Genomic DNA, 19,488 nt, shown 5'->3' with positions numbered 1-19,488 from the left:
AGCTTAAACGGCCTGGAAGCCCTCCCGTTTACCACAACGCTAGCAAGGGGACCCTCATAAAGCAACCTCACCCAGTCAACAAATCCGGGTCCAAAGCCGAACTTGGCGAGTACCGCCCACAGATATGCCCACTCCACCGTGTCGAACGCCATCGTGGCGTCAAGGGACGCCACTATAGCTGGCTCCCGCAGCGTGTCCGCCCTAGCGATCACACCATGGAGGCGCCTAAGATTCAAAGCAGTGTTACGATGAGGAATGAAGCCCGATTGGTCCGGGTGGATCAAGTCCTCAAGTACTCGGACCAAGCGGTTCGCCAGGACCTTAGCGAGGATTTTCGGCTCAGCGTTAAGAAGCGATATCGGCCGATGGGAACTACATTTGTCCCGAGGCTTACCGTCCTTATGTATCGCCACTATGGTTGCCAATCGTTGATCAAGCGGCAGATATCCGTTCCCCCGCGCCTCCACAAACATGGCGCGCAGGTGAGGAGCGATCTTATCCGGACAAAGCTTGTACAATTCGATAGGCAAGCCATTCGGACCGGAGGCCTTACCCGAGTTCAACGCACGGATGGCGCCCGCCACCTCATCAACCGTTATATCACCATCCAAGTCGTCCCTATCTACGTCAGAGAGGCAGGGCAGAGCAATATCACGCAAGAGGTCACACGAGTCCGCAGTCGGCCTGTCCGAAACCGAAGTGTACACTACGCGGAAATAATCCGAGAAACACTGGACGATACCGTCGGGGTCAGTAACAATCGCTCCCTCCTCCGTCGTTAGCTCCGGCACCACTCTATTGACCCGCTCTTTTTTGTCCAACCAAGCTAGCAGTTTCCCGGCCTTGTCCCCAACATCATACAGCCGGCCCTGCTGCTCCCTGCCAAGGGTCTTGGCAGCATTCTCCACCAAATCCCTGTACTCCGACTGCTTCAAACTCAGATTATGCAGCGTATCCGCTTCCATCCCCTCCCCTAGGGTCTCTTCCAAAGCCGCAATCTCATCTTCAATCTGCACCACCTCGGCGTCCGTTCGTAGCTTGGCGGCCACCACCAGTGAGAGGGCCTCCCCTCTCAAAACGGTCTTAAACGCCTCCAACAGAGACACCGCCGAATCCACCGAACCCTGATTGTCCCGGAAATAGTGATCAACTGCCTTCAGCAGTGCCCTGCGCGTCTTGGGGTCACGAAAGTACCAGGGGTTAATGGGAGCAACCCTACCCCCTCCCACCCGGCCAATATCAAAGCGGACCCACACCGGAGAGTGGTCAGATATGCCGCGTGCCATATGTCGAGCCTCAGAAACTAGCGAGGCATTCGCAGCCAGGGTGAGCACATAATCAATCCGGGAAAGACTCCCATGCGCCCCGGAGTGAAAGGTATACTGACACTGGGCGGGGTGCAGGAGCCTCCAGCAGTCCACAAAGCCAAAAGTGTCCATGAAATCAGGAAGCCACCTCTTAGCCCCCCCGGTATCCCTGGGCGGGTGCCTATCTAGCAGCCCAGAACCAACAGCATTGAAATCCCCCCCACCACCAACAGTCCCTCGGGGAGTTCCAACAAGGCTCTGCCCAGATCCGCAAACGTGGAGGCCTGCAGGGCCGGAGGAACATACACAGAAACCAGTACCTATTTTCTACCCTCCCAGCTCCCCGCCACAGCTACAAAGCGCCCCCTATCGTCAACAATGGTGGAATCGACCTCCAGTGGCAGTGAGGCACGCACAAGTATGCACGCTCCCCTGGAGCCCGATGAAAAGCCCTTTCCATTGAGTGCATAGCACGTGTTGCCTATAAGATGTGTTTCCTGCAATAGGGCAACGTCAGGCGAGGCCCGTTTCAGGAATTGTAAGACGATCCCCCGCTTAATCCGATCACCCAAGCCATTAACGTTCCAGCTAATAATATTGAGGCCCCTACCCCCCATCCCCAAACATCAAGAGACCGTCACCCCCCCCCGCAAAGCCACCCCCAAACCATCCTGCCAACAATTACTACGCCTTGCAAGAAAAACCCCCCCAACAACCACCCCAACATCCCATGTCCACCCCCCCTCCCTGCACCCCTGCTTCAGCTTACAAAGCCCCCCCAACTTGCAGTGTGCCTGTCGCCCTATCAAAAACAAATCTACAAAAAGAACCCCAAGGGAGGAAAGAACTCCAAACGGCCCTCCGCCACCCCCTCATTACTGCAGTTAGCCACAAGTCAATGTCCGGGGCAAAAATAAATGGACCCAACACACGGGGCATCACTCCTGCTCAGCCCGGTCACTGTCCCTATCCGTGTTGCAGTCTCCGCTGGGCCGCCTCCGTGGCAGAGCGTCCAACCACTCTCCGGCCATTTCAGGCGAGTCGAAGAAGAAAGTCCGATCCTCGTACACCACACGCAGTCTGGCAGGGAAAAGCATAGCGTATTTTAACTCCATCTCCCTAAGGCGTCTCTTAACCCCCAGGAAAGACTGCCTTTGCTTTTGCACCATCTGGGTGAAGTCAGGATAAAAGTTCACAGAGGCGTTCTGAAAAGGAACCGGGCCCGTCACCCTCGATGCTTGCAGGATAGCGTCCCGATCTCGAAAATGAAAAATTCTGGCGACAATCGGCCTTGGGGGAGCTCCCACCTTAGGCCTCCTGCCAGGTACCCTGTGAGCACGTTCTACCGCAAAAAACTTTCCAAGGCCCTTAGGCCCAAGATGGTTCACAACCAAGTCTTCGACGAGGAGGTCCACTGAGCGCTCCTCCGAGGATTCCGTGACTCCAGTAATGCGCACGTTGTTGCGCCTGGCCCGGCCTTCAAAGTCTTCCAGCCGACGGGCAGAGAGATCACTAGCAGACCGCAGCTTCTCGACCTCCGCTTGCAGTCCCAATACATCATCGGCAAGGCCCGTAGTCTTGAGGTCCAGGGACTTGACCCGCTCATTGGTTTTTGCCAAATCCGAGCGGATCAAGTTAACATCGACCAAAATAGTGTCCACTTTTTGCGCCAAGGCATCAAACTGCCGCCCGATCGATGTTTGCATCCCCTCTATAGCCCCCATAACATCCTGCAACAACAGCTCCGTGGCCGGGCCAGTTTTCTGTACTTCCAACGATTGTCCCGATCCACCTGGGGACCCCTTCTGCTGGGCATAGCGATCCATGTTGTTGGACTGGGTATAACCTCCCCGCCTGGTTGTCTTGAGTTTCGGCTTGTCAGCCTCCGCTTTGGCCGACATTGCAGGATCGAGATAGACAATTCCGGAGAAAAGTCCCTCACCCAGTTAGCCGAGACAGGCCGGACCGTCACTCAACGAGCAAGGCGGGCACGAGTCCTCCAGGTGTCCGTGGAGCCTCCGGATGCGCTCTCAGGCCGGAGCCAGCACAAGGCTAGAAAGTGAAAGTGAAAGTGCGACGATCACCATCCGCCCGTTCACACCCCGCTGGCCCGCTGTTGTTCAATTAGAGGCCGGGCATCTTGCCAACGCGAGCCCCTGGCATCCCTCGGATGTAGGCCTCAATCCGCCATCGTCCACAACTCCGGTCCCCGACGGGCGATTTTGGCCCGGACAGCGTCAATCGTCCCCACGGTGACTCATCTGCAAGATACCGTGCATAGATGACAGGATGAAGAACAGGATGATCGACGGAGGGCGCGAGGGTCTCGGGAGCTCAAAGCTCACGCAGCCATCTTGGGCACGCGCTAGGCTCCTCCCCCAAGGAGGGTTTTTAAAGCCCTTACAAATTTAGTAAGGGATAATGGACTTACTGATGTGTGTGCTTATTTAAAGCCCGAAGACCCTGGTAGCACGTTTTTTTCTGCTCCCCATAAGGCTGTTTCCCGACTTGATCATTTCTTTGTGTCACATTTTTTTATTTCAAGGTTTAGGATAGAGAAATATCCCTGGATACTCTCAGGTCATAACCCCTTAGTTCTCACGGTTGCCCTCACTGGGGGGGATGAGGTCCGAGCGGGTCTGGACCTTTGAAAGGGGGCTTCTAAAAGATCCAGAATATGTGCTCCATATGAAAGATTGGATTAAGGAATTCTGGGATATTAACAGGAAGAGCACTCGCACAGGGATAGTCTAGGACACGTTTAAAGCAGGAGTCAGAGGTGAGAAATTGAGCTACAGTTTCCACCGGCAGAAAAAGGCGGCACAGCGAAAGGAAGCACTTTGTAATACTCTGATTGGGATGGAGGAGGAGCTTGCTATTAATATGGGTAAACCAATCGAGGATATATTGCTCCGGCTGGCCCTACCCAAGGCCGAAGTAGGAGATCTGACAGCTGTTAAGGACGCGGAAAGCTTCTGGCTAAAAGAGAGCATTGCTATGAGTTCAGTGAGCAGGTGGGGCATACCCTCTCAGTTAGATTGAGACAAAAGAGTATAGCAGGGGAGATATTCAAAATTGTGAATAATAGTGGGAACATAACGGCTGACTCATCCGGGATCCGGGTAGTGTTCTGACAATTTTAGCAACATTTATATGGTGAGGAATCTTCAATGGAGCAAAGCTCAATCCAGGAGTATCTAAGTAATATCCCCTTGCAGAGCATTGACCCTGAAGACAATGAGATTCTTGAGACCGCTCTGACCCAGTATGAGATCTTTAGTGCACTGCGCAGTCTACCCTCTGGTAAGGCTGCCGGTCCAGATCAGATCCCACTAGAGTTTTACAAAACTTTTGTGGATGTAATCGGACCTGATCTGGTTGATATTATTTGCCAAGCTCAAAAGCGTGGTTCTGCTCCTGAGTCTTGGGTGGGAGCAAATATTATAATTTGTTTGAAAAAGGGTAAGGCACCCAGGGAACCCGGGTCATATAGGCCAATAACACTTATAAATAGTGACGTTAAAATCTTTTCCAAAGCTATGGCGACACGATTAAATTATATTATTGGGAAAACAATTCACCCTTGTCAGCACGGGTTTATACCGGGGAGGGGAACAACACAGCATACTCGTCAGGTTATAACTCTTTTCGATGCAACTGAGATCTCAGGGGACCCTATGGCTGTCATGCTTCTGGATGCTGAGAAAGCATTTGATAGGGTCTCCTGGGACTACCTCTGGGAGGCTCTGAGATGGTTTGGCATCGGGAGAGGATTCATTGAAGCTATTCAGGTTTTGTATAGAGCACCTACGGCTCGGTTAAGATTGAATGGGGGCTATACCGCACCTTTCTTTATTCAGCATGGGACAAGGCAGGGCTGCCCGTGTTCCCCTCTCCTTTTTGCCATCTATATTGATCCTTTAATACGGCTGCTGGAGGCTAACAATGGAATCAAGCCTATTGTTTGTCACGGGTTGGAAACAAAAGTTTTGGCTTACGCGGACGATGTCGCCATCGTTACCTCCAATCCCTCAACTGCGTTAGCTGCAGTTGAGATGGTAGCACATGACTTTGGCAGACTCTCTGGGTATGCCTTAAATAAGCAAAGAAAAATGATAATTAAGAACAGAAATGTGGATTTGGATGATCTGCGAGTGACTGAATCAGCTGTCTATTTGGGCATAGATATTACACTGGAACTGGGGAAGTTAGTGGCAAGAAACATCGAGCCCGTAATTGGGAAGGCAAAATCAGACTTTGACAGATTTAACAACTTACATATGTCATTAGTGGGCCGCTGCAATGTGGTAAAGATGGTGTTTTTACCCAAAATACTTTATCTGTTCAGGGCAATTCCCTTGGAATTTGAAAAACATTGGTTTGTTGTACTGGAGAACATAGTAAATCGGTTTATCTGGGCGCACGGGAAAACTAGGAGGGCTCTTAGGTATATGTCACTGCCTAGGGAAAAAGGTGGCTTTGCAGTCCCTCATTTTAAAACCTATTATTGGGCTGCGGCCCTCCAATATATGAATAGTTTGTTTGGTGGGTGCCCTACGGATCTCTGGGCCGAAGCAGGGCTCCCAGATGTGTATAAGTTATTGCTTGCCGATGAAGCGGTGAACTGTTTAGTGAGCCTAGCTATTAAAAGAAAACAAAATTTAAGACCCTGCTGGCAGCTTTTAAAATCTGGGCTGCACTTAAAAAGAAGAAGGGCCTCGGGAAAATACATTTCTACACTCAATTGTATATAACCCTATGTTTCCGGGGATTTTCTCTGATGTAACTATGGCAGAATGGGCGAGGCGAGGGGTTCAGAATGCTGGGGATTTAATACGGACAGATGGAATTAGCCAGTTCAGAGACATCCAGTCTGAGTTTGGCCTTGAAAAGACTAACTTTTTTAAATATCTTCAGCTACGAAGCTTCTTTAGCAGGAAGGTGGGAGGGCTCAATGGCTTTGGCAAAGTTGAAGTCATTGATGCTATTAGGGATGGTAGGATCTGCACTATAAAGACAATGTATGCTGAATATGGGAATAAATGGACAAAACGGTTGGGTGTAGAACCGGAGAATATTCTTGATTCCTTAAAACTGGGGAAGACGGTTGTGTTTTCTGCAGGGCTTCAACCTCAGCATTATAAGACAATTTTTGCACTTTATTCCACCCCGGCGAGTATTGCACAATGGGGGGGGGGCAGGTAGGAGTTAGATGCCCTCGGTGTGACTCGTTGGATGCTGATTTAGCTCATATGTTTGCGTCCTGCCCACATCTTGAAACTTTAATGAATTCCATCGAGAAATTTCTTGACCTGACATTGGGCGTGAAAGTTAAGCTAACCCCGGCTTTAATACTTCTCGGGGTTAGTAGCAACGGAGGGCAAGATCTATCTTATCGCTTCCTCTTCCTGGCTATGGCCATAGTGCGGATCTGTATCGATTCGGCCTGGATAGACCCAGTAGCCCCAACATTCCAGCACTGGCTCGCGCGGTTGCTTGCCATGTTTAATTTGGAAAGAGGTATTTACGAGAGAAAGGGCAAAAGAGGGAGATTATTGGGTAGGCGCATCTGGGCTCCTATTCTGAGTTGAAAGGAGTCTCAGGCTTCTAAAGTTCCCTGATTCATTTGAATACGTGGGGGTGGATTTAATTGTTATTTTCAGTCATATCAAATTTTGTCGTTTGTAAATTTTGTTGGATAATTGTGATTTTTTTCTTTCGATAGTTAAGAAGATCTGATTAACCCTCACGTTTTAACTTGTTTTATAACTCTGTGCTGTTTATATATAAAACTGCAATAAAAATAAATATATATATAAAAAAAAGATAATCATTGGGTTGGACATTGAGATTGTGTCTTTTGTTTGACTGTTTGAGTTCTGAGTTCCTGCCCCGCTCACACTAACTCCCTCAGAAGCCTTTGACTGCTCACCATCACTACCCTGAAAGGCAAGTGTGAAAAAGGTATATGTGGCCCATTTTGCAAAGCCATAGAAGGATGGATCCCAGGATAACACAGTTAATGACCTGTACCACCACAGTTGTGGCCCAGTATCCCCTGCCTGCCCGGTTGCCCCCTTAATGGGATGTGGCAATAAACTGAAGTGCAGGCACTCACGTGGAACCCGATATTTGTGCTGCACATGTAGGCCTTTTTAATGTACCGTAAATAAATACTGATTTGCAATGCAATGCAGCATGCGATTGCCCACACAAAACTCTATAAAATACAACCAAAGTTTGGTCTCTCAAATAATGAAAACTTTGTAGCCCAATCCAGCTAGCTGAAATTTAGGGACCAAAAATTAAGGCTTGTCAGCAGACCATAGGCTGCATGTTGAATGCTAGAAATACCAGCTTGAAAGCATCACAATGTGGTTGATGGGGTGGGAATGGCCCCTACATGACATACAGGTGTCTTCCCCTGCCATGAGTGCCAGACTGCATGAATATCTGGAATCCAGGCTTTTATTTTGGCCCCAATTCCCTGCTAATCTAAGGCATGCTAATCTAAGTATGTGCACAGAGGCCTAGGAATCCTCTGACTTTGTGATGTCCTTGACCGAGCCTTTAACCTGGAGAGGTGCACCATGCGTGCCCTCATAGTGGACAGAGGAGTACTGTCCCTGACCTAGATATAGTCCAAGAAGTGATGATAGCACCATACCATGTTTTGGAAAGATCAATTGTGTGACCGGACCTTTTTAAGTTGAAGACTACCAGAAAGCGCAGCTGTCTGGTTTGCTTACCACTTCTTGTGGGTTTTCTGAAAGCTTCCCTGGGAATGCATTTCGGCCATTGCTTACTATTGGCTTTATGGATTGTAACTCACATTTGCTTGCTTTCTATTTGCTGGCTTTATTTGTTCAAGCCTGTCCTGTTTGACCCTCCCATGAGCATTTCTTGTTTACTGTATCCTTCAGAGTATTCGTTTTCTGTAAACAGGCCTTTAAATCCTTTTCTTGTCACATTTGCAGTGCATTCAAAGACAGAGGTCAAATGTCAGGCTCTTTATTTCGAGGAAGGTTGGTGTTTATTTTCTTTCGCTGACTTCAAAGTGAGAGAATTTATGTGACAATCCATCCTGCTGAGTACCCATGTGAAAGGACAGGCTGTGGGATGTTATTTTTTCTACTACACAACAAAAACGAACTGCTGATATTTCAGAATACATCACAACTGGAAAAGTAGAAACAGAGTACATTTTTTTGTAATCCTTAAGTGTGATGGAAACAAATATTTTAATAAGATCAAAGCACATCAATACTCTAGGTGATGACATTTCCACACATTACCATTTGTGTGCAGTAAAACTGTAGGTCTGTGCAAATGTAATGGTCATTTCAATTGAAATTGTGTTACCTGTAATGGCAGGGCACTACCACACCATGCATACTCCACACTACGCCACTCCACTTTACACTACTCCACTCTACAACACTCTACTCCACTCTATGCTATTCCACTTCATTATACTACACTACACTCTAAGACACTCTACGACATGTCACACGACTCAGCTCCACGCCACTTACCCCTCTCCAATCTACCCCACTCAACTCTAATGCAATCCAATCTACACCGCGCCACTCCAATCTACCCAAATCTGCCCCATTCCACTCCAATCTATCTCACACCACTCTACCCCAATCTACTCCACTCCAATCTACCCCACTCCACTCTACCACTCAAATTCACGCAGTCATCCCACTCCAATTAACCCAAAATACCCCACTCCATTCCAATCTACCCCACTCCAATCTACCCAAATCAACTCTATACCAATCTACTTCACTCTACCCCACACTAATCTACCCCACTTAACTCCAATCAAGCCCAATCCACCCATTCTACAACACTCCACCCTAATCCACCCCATTCCAATCTACCCCACTCCACTCCAATCTACCCCGCTCTACCCTACCCCTATCAACCCCACTCCAATCTACCACAATCTACATCACTCCACTCTAATCTACCCCACTCCAATCCAACCAATCTACCCATTCTAATCCACCAAATCAACTCCACTCCAATCTAACTCACCCGATTCCAATCTACCCTTCTCCAATCCACCCAATCTATCCCCCCAGTGCAATCTACCCCATTCCATTCCAATCTACTCCACTCCAATCTACTGCAATCCACCAATTCCACTCTTCCCCAATCTACCCCACCCCACTGCAATCTACCCCATTCCATTCCAATCTACTCTACTCCAACTACTGCAATCCACCCATCCCACTCTTCCCCAATCTACCCCACCACACTGCAATCTACCTCACTCCACCCCATTCCACTCTTCCTCAATCTACCCCACTCCACTCCAAGCTACTAAACTCCAATATAACCAACCCCAATCTACCCCACGCCAATCTACCCAACTCCAAATACCCCAATCTACCCTACTCCTCTCCATTCTACGTCAATCTACCTCACTTCATTCCAATCTACCCCACTCCCATCTACCCTACACCAAACTACCCCACTCCACTCTCCATTCCACTCCAATCTCCCCCACTCCACTCTACCCCAATCTTCCCCACTCCAATCTAACACAACCTCCTCCACTCCACTTCAATATACCCCACTCCAATCCACCCAATCTACCCCACTCCAATCCATCCAATCTACCCCAATCCACGTCCAGCTCCCAATCTCCAATCTACCCCACCCCAATGTACTCTACCTCACTCTACCCCAATCGAATCCACTCTACCCACCCAAACTAACCCACTCAAATCACCCCAATATACCTCACTGCACCCTAATCGACCCCACTCCATTCAAATCTACCCTACTCTAATCCACCCAATCAGCTCCACTCAAATCTACCCACTCCACTCCAATCTACCCCAATCCATCCCATTCCACTCTTCCCCAATCTACCCCACTCCACTCCAATATACCCCACTCCAATCTACCCCACCCCACGCCACCCCAAACTACCACACTCCATACCACTCCACTCCAATCTTCTCAAATCTACCCCACTCCACTACAATCCACCCCACTCCACTCCAATCCAATCTAACCCACTCTGATCTACTCCACTCCAATCGACCCCACTCCACTCGAATCTATCCCACTCTATTCTACCCCAATCTACCCCACTCCGCCCCAGTCATCCCCACTCCACTACAATCTACCCCACTCCAATATACCCCACCCTACTACACTGTATCCCAATCTACCCCACTTTGCTCCACCCCAATCTACCCGATTCAACCCCACTCCACACCAATTCACTCCACTGCCCACCAATCTACCCCACTCTGCTCCACTACAATCTACCCCACTCCAGTCTACCTCACTCTACCCCACCACAATATACCCACTATACCCCAATCTAACCCACTCCACTGAAATGTACTCCATTCTACCCCAATCCACACTACTTCAATCTACCCCATTCTACCACACCTGAATCTACCCCACCCAGCAGACACACTAGTGTAGATCATGGCTAAAACACATTGCCGAAGCCAATAGCTTTTGCAATGGGAAGACCTAATGCCTTTATCAATACCTATTGTATGTGTCACTGAGAGTTGGGCATACTGACCCCAGTTGTGTTCCTTTGTTATGTGTATGGCCAGAACCTTTCATTGGCATCCCGTTTGTATGTCGAGTGTGTGCCTGAGGGTAATGCGTGTAGCACATGTTTAGTTACAGGCTCTGTGTGTGTGTGAGTGAGCTTGAGCACTAAAGCCAGTAAGATGCATTTTGGATGCCCTTTGCCAGACTTAGCACAAGATTAGGTGCAGTCACAAAAGTCTTTCTTAGGAGCCCTCACCTAACACTGACAAATGCTGAGGTTTCTGAACTTCTGATGCTACCTAGGCTTGATTCCAATTCATGGCTCTTTCTACCACCACCCAGCACTTCCTGTCTTTTTTCATCCTTGCTTTTTCAGTTTGTCACTTTTTAATATCTTTCTCCTCCTTCTTTCTCCCTTTTTTACCTTAATCTCTATTTCTCTGGGTCAAAGTTCTGATGATGACAAATAGGCCCAGTCCATACAAATGTCTGTTGGTTCCGAGCACCTGCAACCATCAGCGCACATTGAGCACTAGTTGTAATTGTAAATTATATTTATATAGCACTTAATACCGTTGATAAGGCGTTGAAGCACTTTGAGGCGAGTAGCACGGTACTCCGGAACCCAAGATTAGAATTTAATAGTTAATACATTAGTAAGAAGTGTTTTTCCCCCTTGTGCATTAGTTGTGTTAGGTTTGTCCTCTTGATTTCTTGGGTGTTTACCACGTTTTAGAGTAGGGATAGAATGATGGCAGTGTGTTTGAAAGGGGAAGTAAGTTGTTTTTGTAAGTAGTGGTCAGGTGTGCCTGTTAGTTGGGAAAACATGGCTAAAAGCGGAGGGTATCTTTTAAGAAGAATGTTAGTGAATTTGTAGTTGTCATAAAGGTTTGGGATTAGTTAGGAGGGATGTGATTGTGTCGGATGCCTGTTGGGGTAAAAAGTAAACACTAGAATCCTAGAACTGTCCCAAAAGTGTTTTCCGGCTTGCACACTGCTTTGAAACCAAAGGAGACATGGTGTACTGAGGTCAAGTTATCCAAGCATTGGTAAAGCGGAAAGGTCTTACCTTTAAAAGGCTGAGCTATTGACTTTGCCAATACTTTTTTATTGTCATTCGCATATGAATGCATGTGTCACAACGTTTATATGGCTGGTAGTCTTACAATAAGTTTCTATTCCAAGGTTTCCACCGATGGTTAAGCATGTGTTTATGTGTTGTGAAGCATGACAGCCATTTTGTCATTTTTAATTAACATTTTTCTAAACCAGGATTATGGCTGTAAGGCTTTGCACAATGCAAATCTGAGCCAAGTAGCTCTCTAACAGATGTATACTGTTCTGGTGCACTAGTGGTATGGTGAATGCTGAGCAGACAGGTAGCCCCATGCGAGGAAAGTGTTCCGCAGTCCCCTACTGCAAGAATGAAGGTAGTGGTTGTGCTAATGCCTTGTAACCATGTATCTCTCTGCCAGTCACATCTTCTACATCTTAAGACTTAAACACTCTCTGTGTACTGCGCATGTGATGTCCCTGGAGAACTCCCATAAGATCACCCTTTCTGCGTTTTTACCCCTCTATACTCCGCCTGATATAAAATCTTACATTCCAACCATTGTACATGAGTGGAATCAGAAGTCAAAGCGGTGGGATCTATGGGGAACGACGTGCTCTAGGTTTTTTTAATTTCACATAAATAGTTCCCATATTTTTTGCTAAGAAACAACCCTCCCTGTACAGTTAATGCTCACCTTTGGGTGCCTGTGGCAGAAAGCGACGAGAGTGGGTGGTCTTCGTGCTGTGAAGCCAAGGGAGGGACAGAGAGCTAAGAAGAAACAACAAGCCTTCTCTCCGGGGTGCCTGCAATCTGACAGACATGTAAAGATGCGTCACTGGTTGATGAGCAATGTATGGGCTGCGTGGGAGCCAATATAGGCTTTATTTAATGGAGTCCCTTGAAGCTTCACAGTGACAAAGATTTGAGAGGTAATGTAAGGGCAGATTAGTTCTGGAGTGTCTCCTTTTACTGAACACATAAAAATGCCTGGAATACGTAATCAAGTTACATATTCCTAAAATCTATATCATGAATGCACTTTTTTTACCTGAAACAGTAGGGTCCAATTTACAAAGGGCCTCTGCACTTATGGCGTAGGCTTCGCTGCGGGCCCCCGCCACGACTGCGGGACCCCCGCCACAAGTGCAGAAGCTCTTTGTGAATTGGGCCCTAAATCTTCTGCACATTTTGCTGCAGCCTATAATACCGCTTTAAACAATCACTCACATTTTCACTGCGCTTTCTGTCACGAGCTAGGACCTCGGAGCACTAATTACACAAGTCACTATTCCCCACTGTGCCACCCAGGTTTCAAGTCTGTGACTCTCTGGTTACACATACAGACATCTGCAGCGATTGCATTCACCACTTGAGGTTTCTTAATGTGTAAGCGTGCATTTTCCACAGATTCATTTAATTTGTATTTATTTTTCACTGAAGGTGAGTGATTATTTCATATTCAGTTTCCTGAAAGCGAAAGACCAACTAAAGAAGCTATAGATTATTTTGCCCATTGTAGCTGAGTTTTTGACCCCGCTCCCACAATTACTAGCCAGGTCCCGTTACACTTAGGATCACCGTTCCCATACTTTCAGTAATTTCAACCGCGGATTGGAATATATCTATTTAAAGCGCTCTGGATTGGTTTGATCTATGAAAACACATTAGGGTGAGATTGTCAAAGTTAAAGGGTATTCTATAGCTCTGTCTGTTACTCTCATTAACACGATGGGTCCCAAGCAGCTCCTGTGCATGGAAACCTCTGCCCGCAGCTTGACACCTGTGCCCCGCCGCCCCCTCCTGGTACACTCATTACTATTATAAATTCCTCAGGAATGTTCTCAGACAGCTCTGGTTCCCAGGGACGGTAACACTTAGGACCAAAGATCGGAGTCGCCTTGAAGGCCGGGCATGAAACTGAACAATACTAAAGATCCCAGGACTGAGAATAAAGTGTACGTCACTTCCAGGATCCAGCGTGTTCAAGGGCTGAGACTGCACCCATCCCGGCATCCCAAGCGTGAAGCCTAAAATCTCAGTGCTTTCTGGGTGTCAGCAGGCGCGAGCGACCGTTGATACGAAAGTTCCCTACCCCACAACTCTGTGACTACTTTAATATATCTCTAATCTACCCGGAACTACGTTTTCTATCTCACTTCTCCACCTCCCCTCTCTCTTTCCGCGCCACCTCTGTTCAGTTTACCTCATCTCTCACTACTTGAATCTTTTCTCACCTCCTCTACTTTTCTCTTTACCTCTTTTTCTCTACATTCCCTGAACTCCCCTCTTTCTCACACGTATCTCAGCACCCCCTTCTCCATGTCAACTCAGCCCTTCTACCTCACCTATCTCTTCCAACCTCTCTTTTTACATTTTTCTACCTCACTTCTGTCTCTAATTCTATATCTACTTCACATTTTTCTCCCACGTCCTCTCTTGCTCTACATCTGTATCAACCTCACCTCACATTCTCTTCTGCATCTGTTTCTATCTCCCTACTTCTCCTCTTTACACTTTATACTTAATTTCTCTTTCCACCAGTTGCCCCTCTCTCTGTACCCTTAACTCAGCCTCTCTAGTCTCTTTGTCCGACCCATCATTCTCACACTCCTTTGGGAACTACTGGCTTTGCCAATGATTTTTAGTCATGCTGTAAGTCATCTCCGATACTGTTCTGCATGGTTAAAGGCAAAAAACGTTAAGAAACAGAAAAGGTGCCATGACCTAGCGGTTACTTAATTGTGTAGGCACACGCACCACGCATGTGCACGTCTACAAAATCACTCAGGCAATTTTTTTTATTGGCGTTCCAGTGGATGGCGATAAACACGGAGGACTGGGGTCAGGGAAACGCAGCACAGAATGGGGTTTGGGGGGGGCGGCCGACCAGCGGGAGGCCTGCCACCCCCGGGGAGTTTAGGGGCCGGGGAGGCAGCCGTACCACGTGGGGCATGCCTTGGGCTCCTTTGGGCTCGTTGGGCTGGGGTTGTGCGGTTTTTGGGCTGGGAGGGTTTAAAGCCGGCCATTTTGTGTCGCGAGCCACCATATTGGTGGTCGTGACCCGACAGCCGGCTGGGGGAGGCTTTGTGGTGGGGTAAATTTTTGTGGCCTGAATCGTGGCGCGTGGTGCAGAGTAACAGGGGCTTTGAGATCGCCTAAGGGCATTAGTGGCAAGACTCCGTGCGACAAGCCTACGCGGTTGGCCGGCTGTTACAGAGGTGAAAGGCGGTATACTGAGACGTGGCGGTGATGGCCCAGTGGGAGGATCCGCGCGTCGTTGAGGCGCTGCGTTTAATGGAGGACGCAGGCCACATGGATCTCGTGCGGCCCGACGTGAAGGTAAGGCCCCCCAGGCACGCCGCCGCGAGTGGAGTGGCGGCAGCGGTGCTCGCCTGTGACCAGCTGCGGGCGCAGAAGCGCGGCCCGGCGGACGCGGGGGGTGCGGCCGCATGGTGCACGCGGCCCCCCCGATGAAGCGCCTGAGGCGGCAAGTGAGGAGGCCTGCATTGGCTTTCAAGGAAGGGGTGGGAGGGTGGCAGTTAATCAGGCACAGCGTGGGGGGCCCAGGGCGCGTGGGGGGACAGGCGGAAGGCGTGGTTCGGGGCCGAGGGGCGGGGAGCTTCTACAGGGCACTAGAAGGACGGTGCTGGGGATGCCCCTGCACCGGGGCCCAGCGGGGAGGCCTCGCCACTACTGATAGAGAGTGAGGGTGAAGGGGGGGGGGGGTCGGGGGGAAGCCCGGTGGGGAGCCCAACAGTTGGGAGGCCGCAGGCTCGAGGGTGCGGGGCGTCGGGGGAGGGGGGCTTTAGCGGGGGGTTGCAGGCTGGGCCACCGGGGGGGGAGGGGCCCAGTAGGAAATGGGGGGAGGGAGTACTCACGGGGGCCGGGGGGAGCAGAGTACTGGGAGCAGGGTGGGGGGCGCCACAAGGGGATGGGGATGGGGCGGGGAGCTGGCGCGGGGGTATTCTCGGCCTGCGTTGGAGGTGGGGGAGGGGCTGGGAAGGGGGGTGGGGGCGAGAGTGGGCCGGACGCGGGGGTGCGGAGGGATGGGGCCAGGGAGTGGGTCGTGGGGGGAGGTGCCGGGGCAGCAGGGGGGTCGTCAGGGGTCAGCACGGTACGGTGTGAGCTGGAGTCATTGGCGTGGAGCGACGGGGAGAGTGGGGGGATGTGGGGTGGGGCGGCTGGGGTAGGGGTGGGACCCTGGGGGCGGGGAGGGCTATGCTGTCGCGGCGATGGGGACATTCCTCTGGGGCGGGAGGGGAAGGGGGGTTTGGGGAAACGCTGGGGGGTGCGGCGGGTCGGGGGATAGGCTTATCACCGGCATGTTGGACGCCACTTCTTTTTTTCGACAGGTAGGCATGGTGAGGTGCTCGGGAGAGCTTCATGCGGCTCCAATCCACCGAGGGGATGGGCCGGCTCTGCCTCATGCGGGCGGTCGCGCTCCCACAAAGGGACCCAGCGAGTGCGCCATTCAGGAGGCGGGGCGGTAGGTCCCTGCCAGCCTCACCCCGCAGGGTTGATGCGGCCTTCGGGGGACGGGGCCGGAGCTTCAACAGTCCAGATAGGGCCCATGAGGAGTGGCGCACAGGGCGAAGGAGCGGGAGTGTAGACTTAGAAGGAATTGCTGCACACATGAAGGGAGCGGGCGGGGTTGAGCCGGCTGCAGCCCGTACATTTGGGATGTGGATGAGGAGAGTGTAGAAGAGGGGGAGATCCGAGAGGGTCGGGAGGGGGAGGGGGGGGGGAGCGGAACAATGCTTGTGCTAGTTCTTTGCAGCCCCAGCGATTCCAGGCGGATAGAGTGACGGCCCCTCCTGCGCAACTGGTTAGGCGGCGGTATCCAGTGCGGACGCCGACCTTGACGCCAGGTAAGGCGAGGCAAGGAGTGGAGACGGGGTCGGGGTCGGGTGGTACTACACAGGTCGGGGTATCGGTGGGCACGGAGGGGAGGGGAGACGATGGGGGGGGTGCGTTTGAGCAAGGGTACGTACGTGCGGGACACAGGGGTGGGGACGGATGGTGCAGGGACCGAGGGGACAGGGGCCACGCGTGACAAGGGGGCTGGGGGGATGCCTGCTAAGGGTACGGAGGGGAAGGAGAGTCATGAGGTGCCGGTGCGCAAACTCCCGTATATGGGCATTGCGAAGCCCCTGGGGGCGCATCTGTCCTTGGCTACCAAAGAAAAGGTCTGGAAGGGAGAGTATGTGAACATCTTGAAGCTCCTGCATAGGGAGATAACGGCAAAGGAGGGGGTCTAAGGAGGAAGAGCTGGAGCTGGCTCGGCGGCCCAAGGTGCCCTCGAATATAGAGAACTGGTCGGCGGGGTTTTTGATCTTTGCGAGTGTGTACTGTGACAAGTACCCGGAAAGGTCCGTTGCGTTGTTTAAATACATGAACGTGATCCGTCGGGCGCAGCTGACGTATGGGGGCTATGCCTGGTCGCACTATGACGAGAAGTTTGGGGTGCGCCTGGCCTGGGACCCGGAGGCAAAATGGGGAGAGATCGACTCAGATCTATACCAGCAGACGATGGGCAGGGCTAAGTTTGGAAAAACGCTTTACACAGCCCCTTTCCAACCCGTCCCACCCGGGAGGGGGGTGCAAGGAGAGAGTACTGGGGGGGCCAATGTGGGAGCGTGTTGGGATTACAACAAGGGAGCTTGCGCGCGGCAATACTGCAAGTTCCGCCACAAATGTTCTAAATGCGGAAAGCGCCACCCAGTGGTGCATTGCTGGGGAAGAGGGGGCAGCCAAGGGCAGCAGTCCGCTCCGACAGGGCAACCGTCCGGGGGCAGGGGTGGTGGGGGGGACAGGGGGCTTTGGGAAAAGGCTCATACGCCAGTTAAACTGGACCGGCTGGAACCCTTCTTGGCGTCTTATCCACGGACCGAGGACGCAGGGCTGTTGCAACAGGGGTTTCGGGAGGGTTTCCAGCTGGGGTACGAGGGTCCGCGGATCGCTCGGTGGGCTGAGCACTTGACATCTGCCCAGACGCATAAGGCGGTGGTTCGGGAGAAACTGGGCAAAGAGGTCCGGGAGGGGCGGATGGCAGGCCCCTTTCGCGGGGCCGCTATTCAGGACTTGATCATTTCCCCCATAGGGGTGGTGCCGAAGAAGGAGCCGGGACAATATCGGCTGATCCAACATCTGTCGTGGCCCGAGGGGGCATCGGTCAATGATTACATAGCGGCAGAATTGTCGTCGGTATCTTACTCTTCGGTCGATGTGGCGCGGCGTCTGGTGGCGTCGGTGGGGTCCGGTGCTTTCATGGCAAAGTGTGACATCAGGTCCGCTTTACAGCTGTTGCTGGTGCATCCGGTAGACTATGAACTGCTGGGAAAACAGTTTGACGGCTCTATTTTTGTGGATAAGGCGTTGCCCATGGGGTGTTCAATCTCCTGCGCGTTGTTCGAATGTTTCAGCACGTTTCTGCAGTGGGCTTTTTCATGGGGCACGCGACGGTGACGCACTACCTGGATGACTTCTTCCTGGTGGGACGGCCCGGTTCGGCGGACTGCCAGCAGCAGCTGGACAGTTTTACAGAGCTCATGGGCTACCTGGGTGTGCCCCTGGCGCCAGAGAAGACAAAAGGTCCCAGCACGGTGCTGTCATTTCTGGGAATAGAGCTGGACTCGGAGGCTATGGAGGCACCATGGCCGAGGGACAAGAAGATGCATATGCTGGTGTTGGTGGATACTCTGTTGGAGAAACAGAAGGTGACGGTGAGAGAGGTGCAGGTTCTGTTGGGGCATTTGACCTTTGCGTGCCGAGTGGTGCAGGCGGGACGTACGTTTTGCCGGCGTTTGGGGCTGTCCTTGTCCGGGTTGACATTACCGTACCACCACTTGCGATTGTCTGCGGGCACGAAGGAGGATCTGAGTATGTGGCGGGCATTTTTGGAGCGTTTCAATGGTATCCCCATGGCTCCCCCGGAGGAATGGGACTGGGACGTGACCATCTCCTCGGATGCGGCTGGGGTGGGGGGCTTCGGGCTGTACTGGCAGGGGAGGTGGTGTGCAGAGACCTGGCCGCTAGCTTGGCAGAACGGGAGGAGGAGCATTGCATTTCTGGAGCTGTTTCCTCTGGTGGTGGCGGTGGCGGTGTGGGCGCAGGAGCTCGCGCATAAAAAGGTGCTGTTCAAGGTGGATAACATGGCGGTGGTGCATGTCGTGAATCGACAATCGGCTCGGGATCCGCAGGTGCTTAAACTGTTGAGGGTTTTTTGTAATGCAATGTTTGGAACATGACATTCTGTTTCAAGCATGTCATGTGCCAGGGGTGGACAATGACATTGCGGATGCTTTGTCTCGTTCACAATGGCAGAGGTTCCATGGGCTAGCCACAGAAGCGGACGAGTGCAAGACGCCGGTGCCATCACGGAAGGTATGCTTGGCTGCTTGATACGGCTCATGCCTCATATCTACCGCAATCGGGAGGAGGTCCTGTTGTTTTCCACACTGATGTCGTGGATGTATTTCGGGGCTTTTCGAGTGTCCGAGCTAGTAGGGCCACGGGGTAAGCCAGGACTGCGGTGGGGGGAGGTGGAATTGCAGTCGCGGGAGGTAGCGGTCCTGTTGCGGTGCG

Source organism: Triturus cristatus, chromosome 9 (assembly GCF_964204655.1).
Source record: "Triturus cristatus chromosome 9, aTriCri1.1, whole genome shotgun sequence".
NCBI lineage: Eukaryota > Metazoa > Chordata > Amphibia > Caudata > Salamandridae > Triturus > Triturus cristatus.
The sequence above is the reverse complement of the archived record's forward strand: the minus strand, read 5'-3'. Positions refer to the sequence as shown.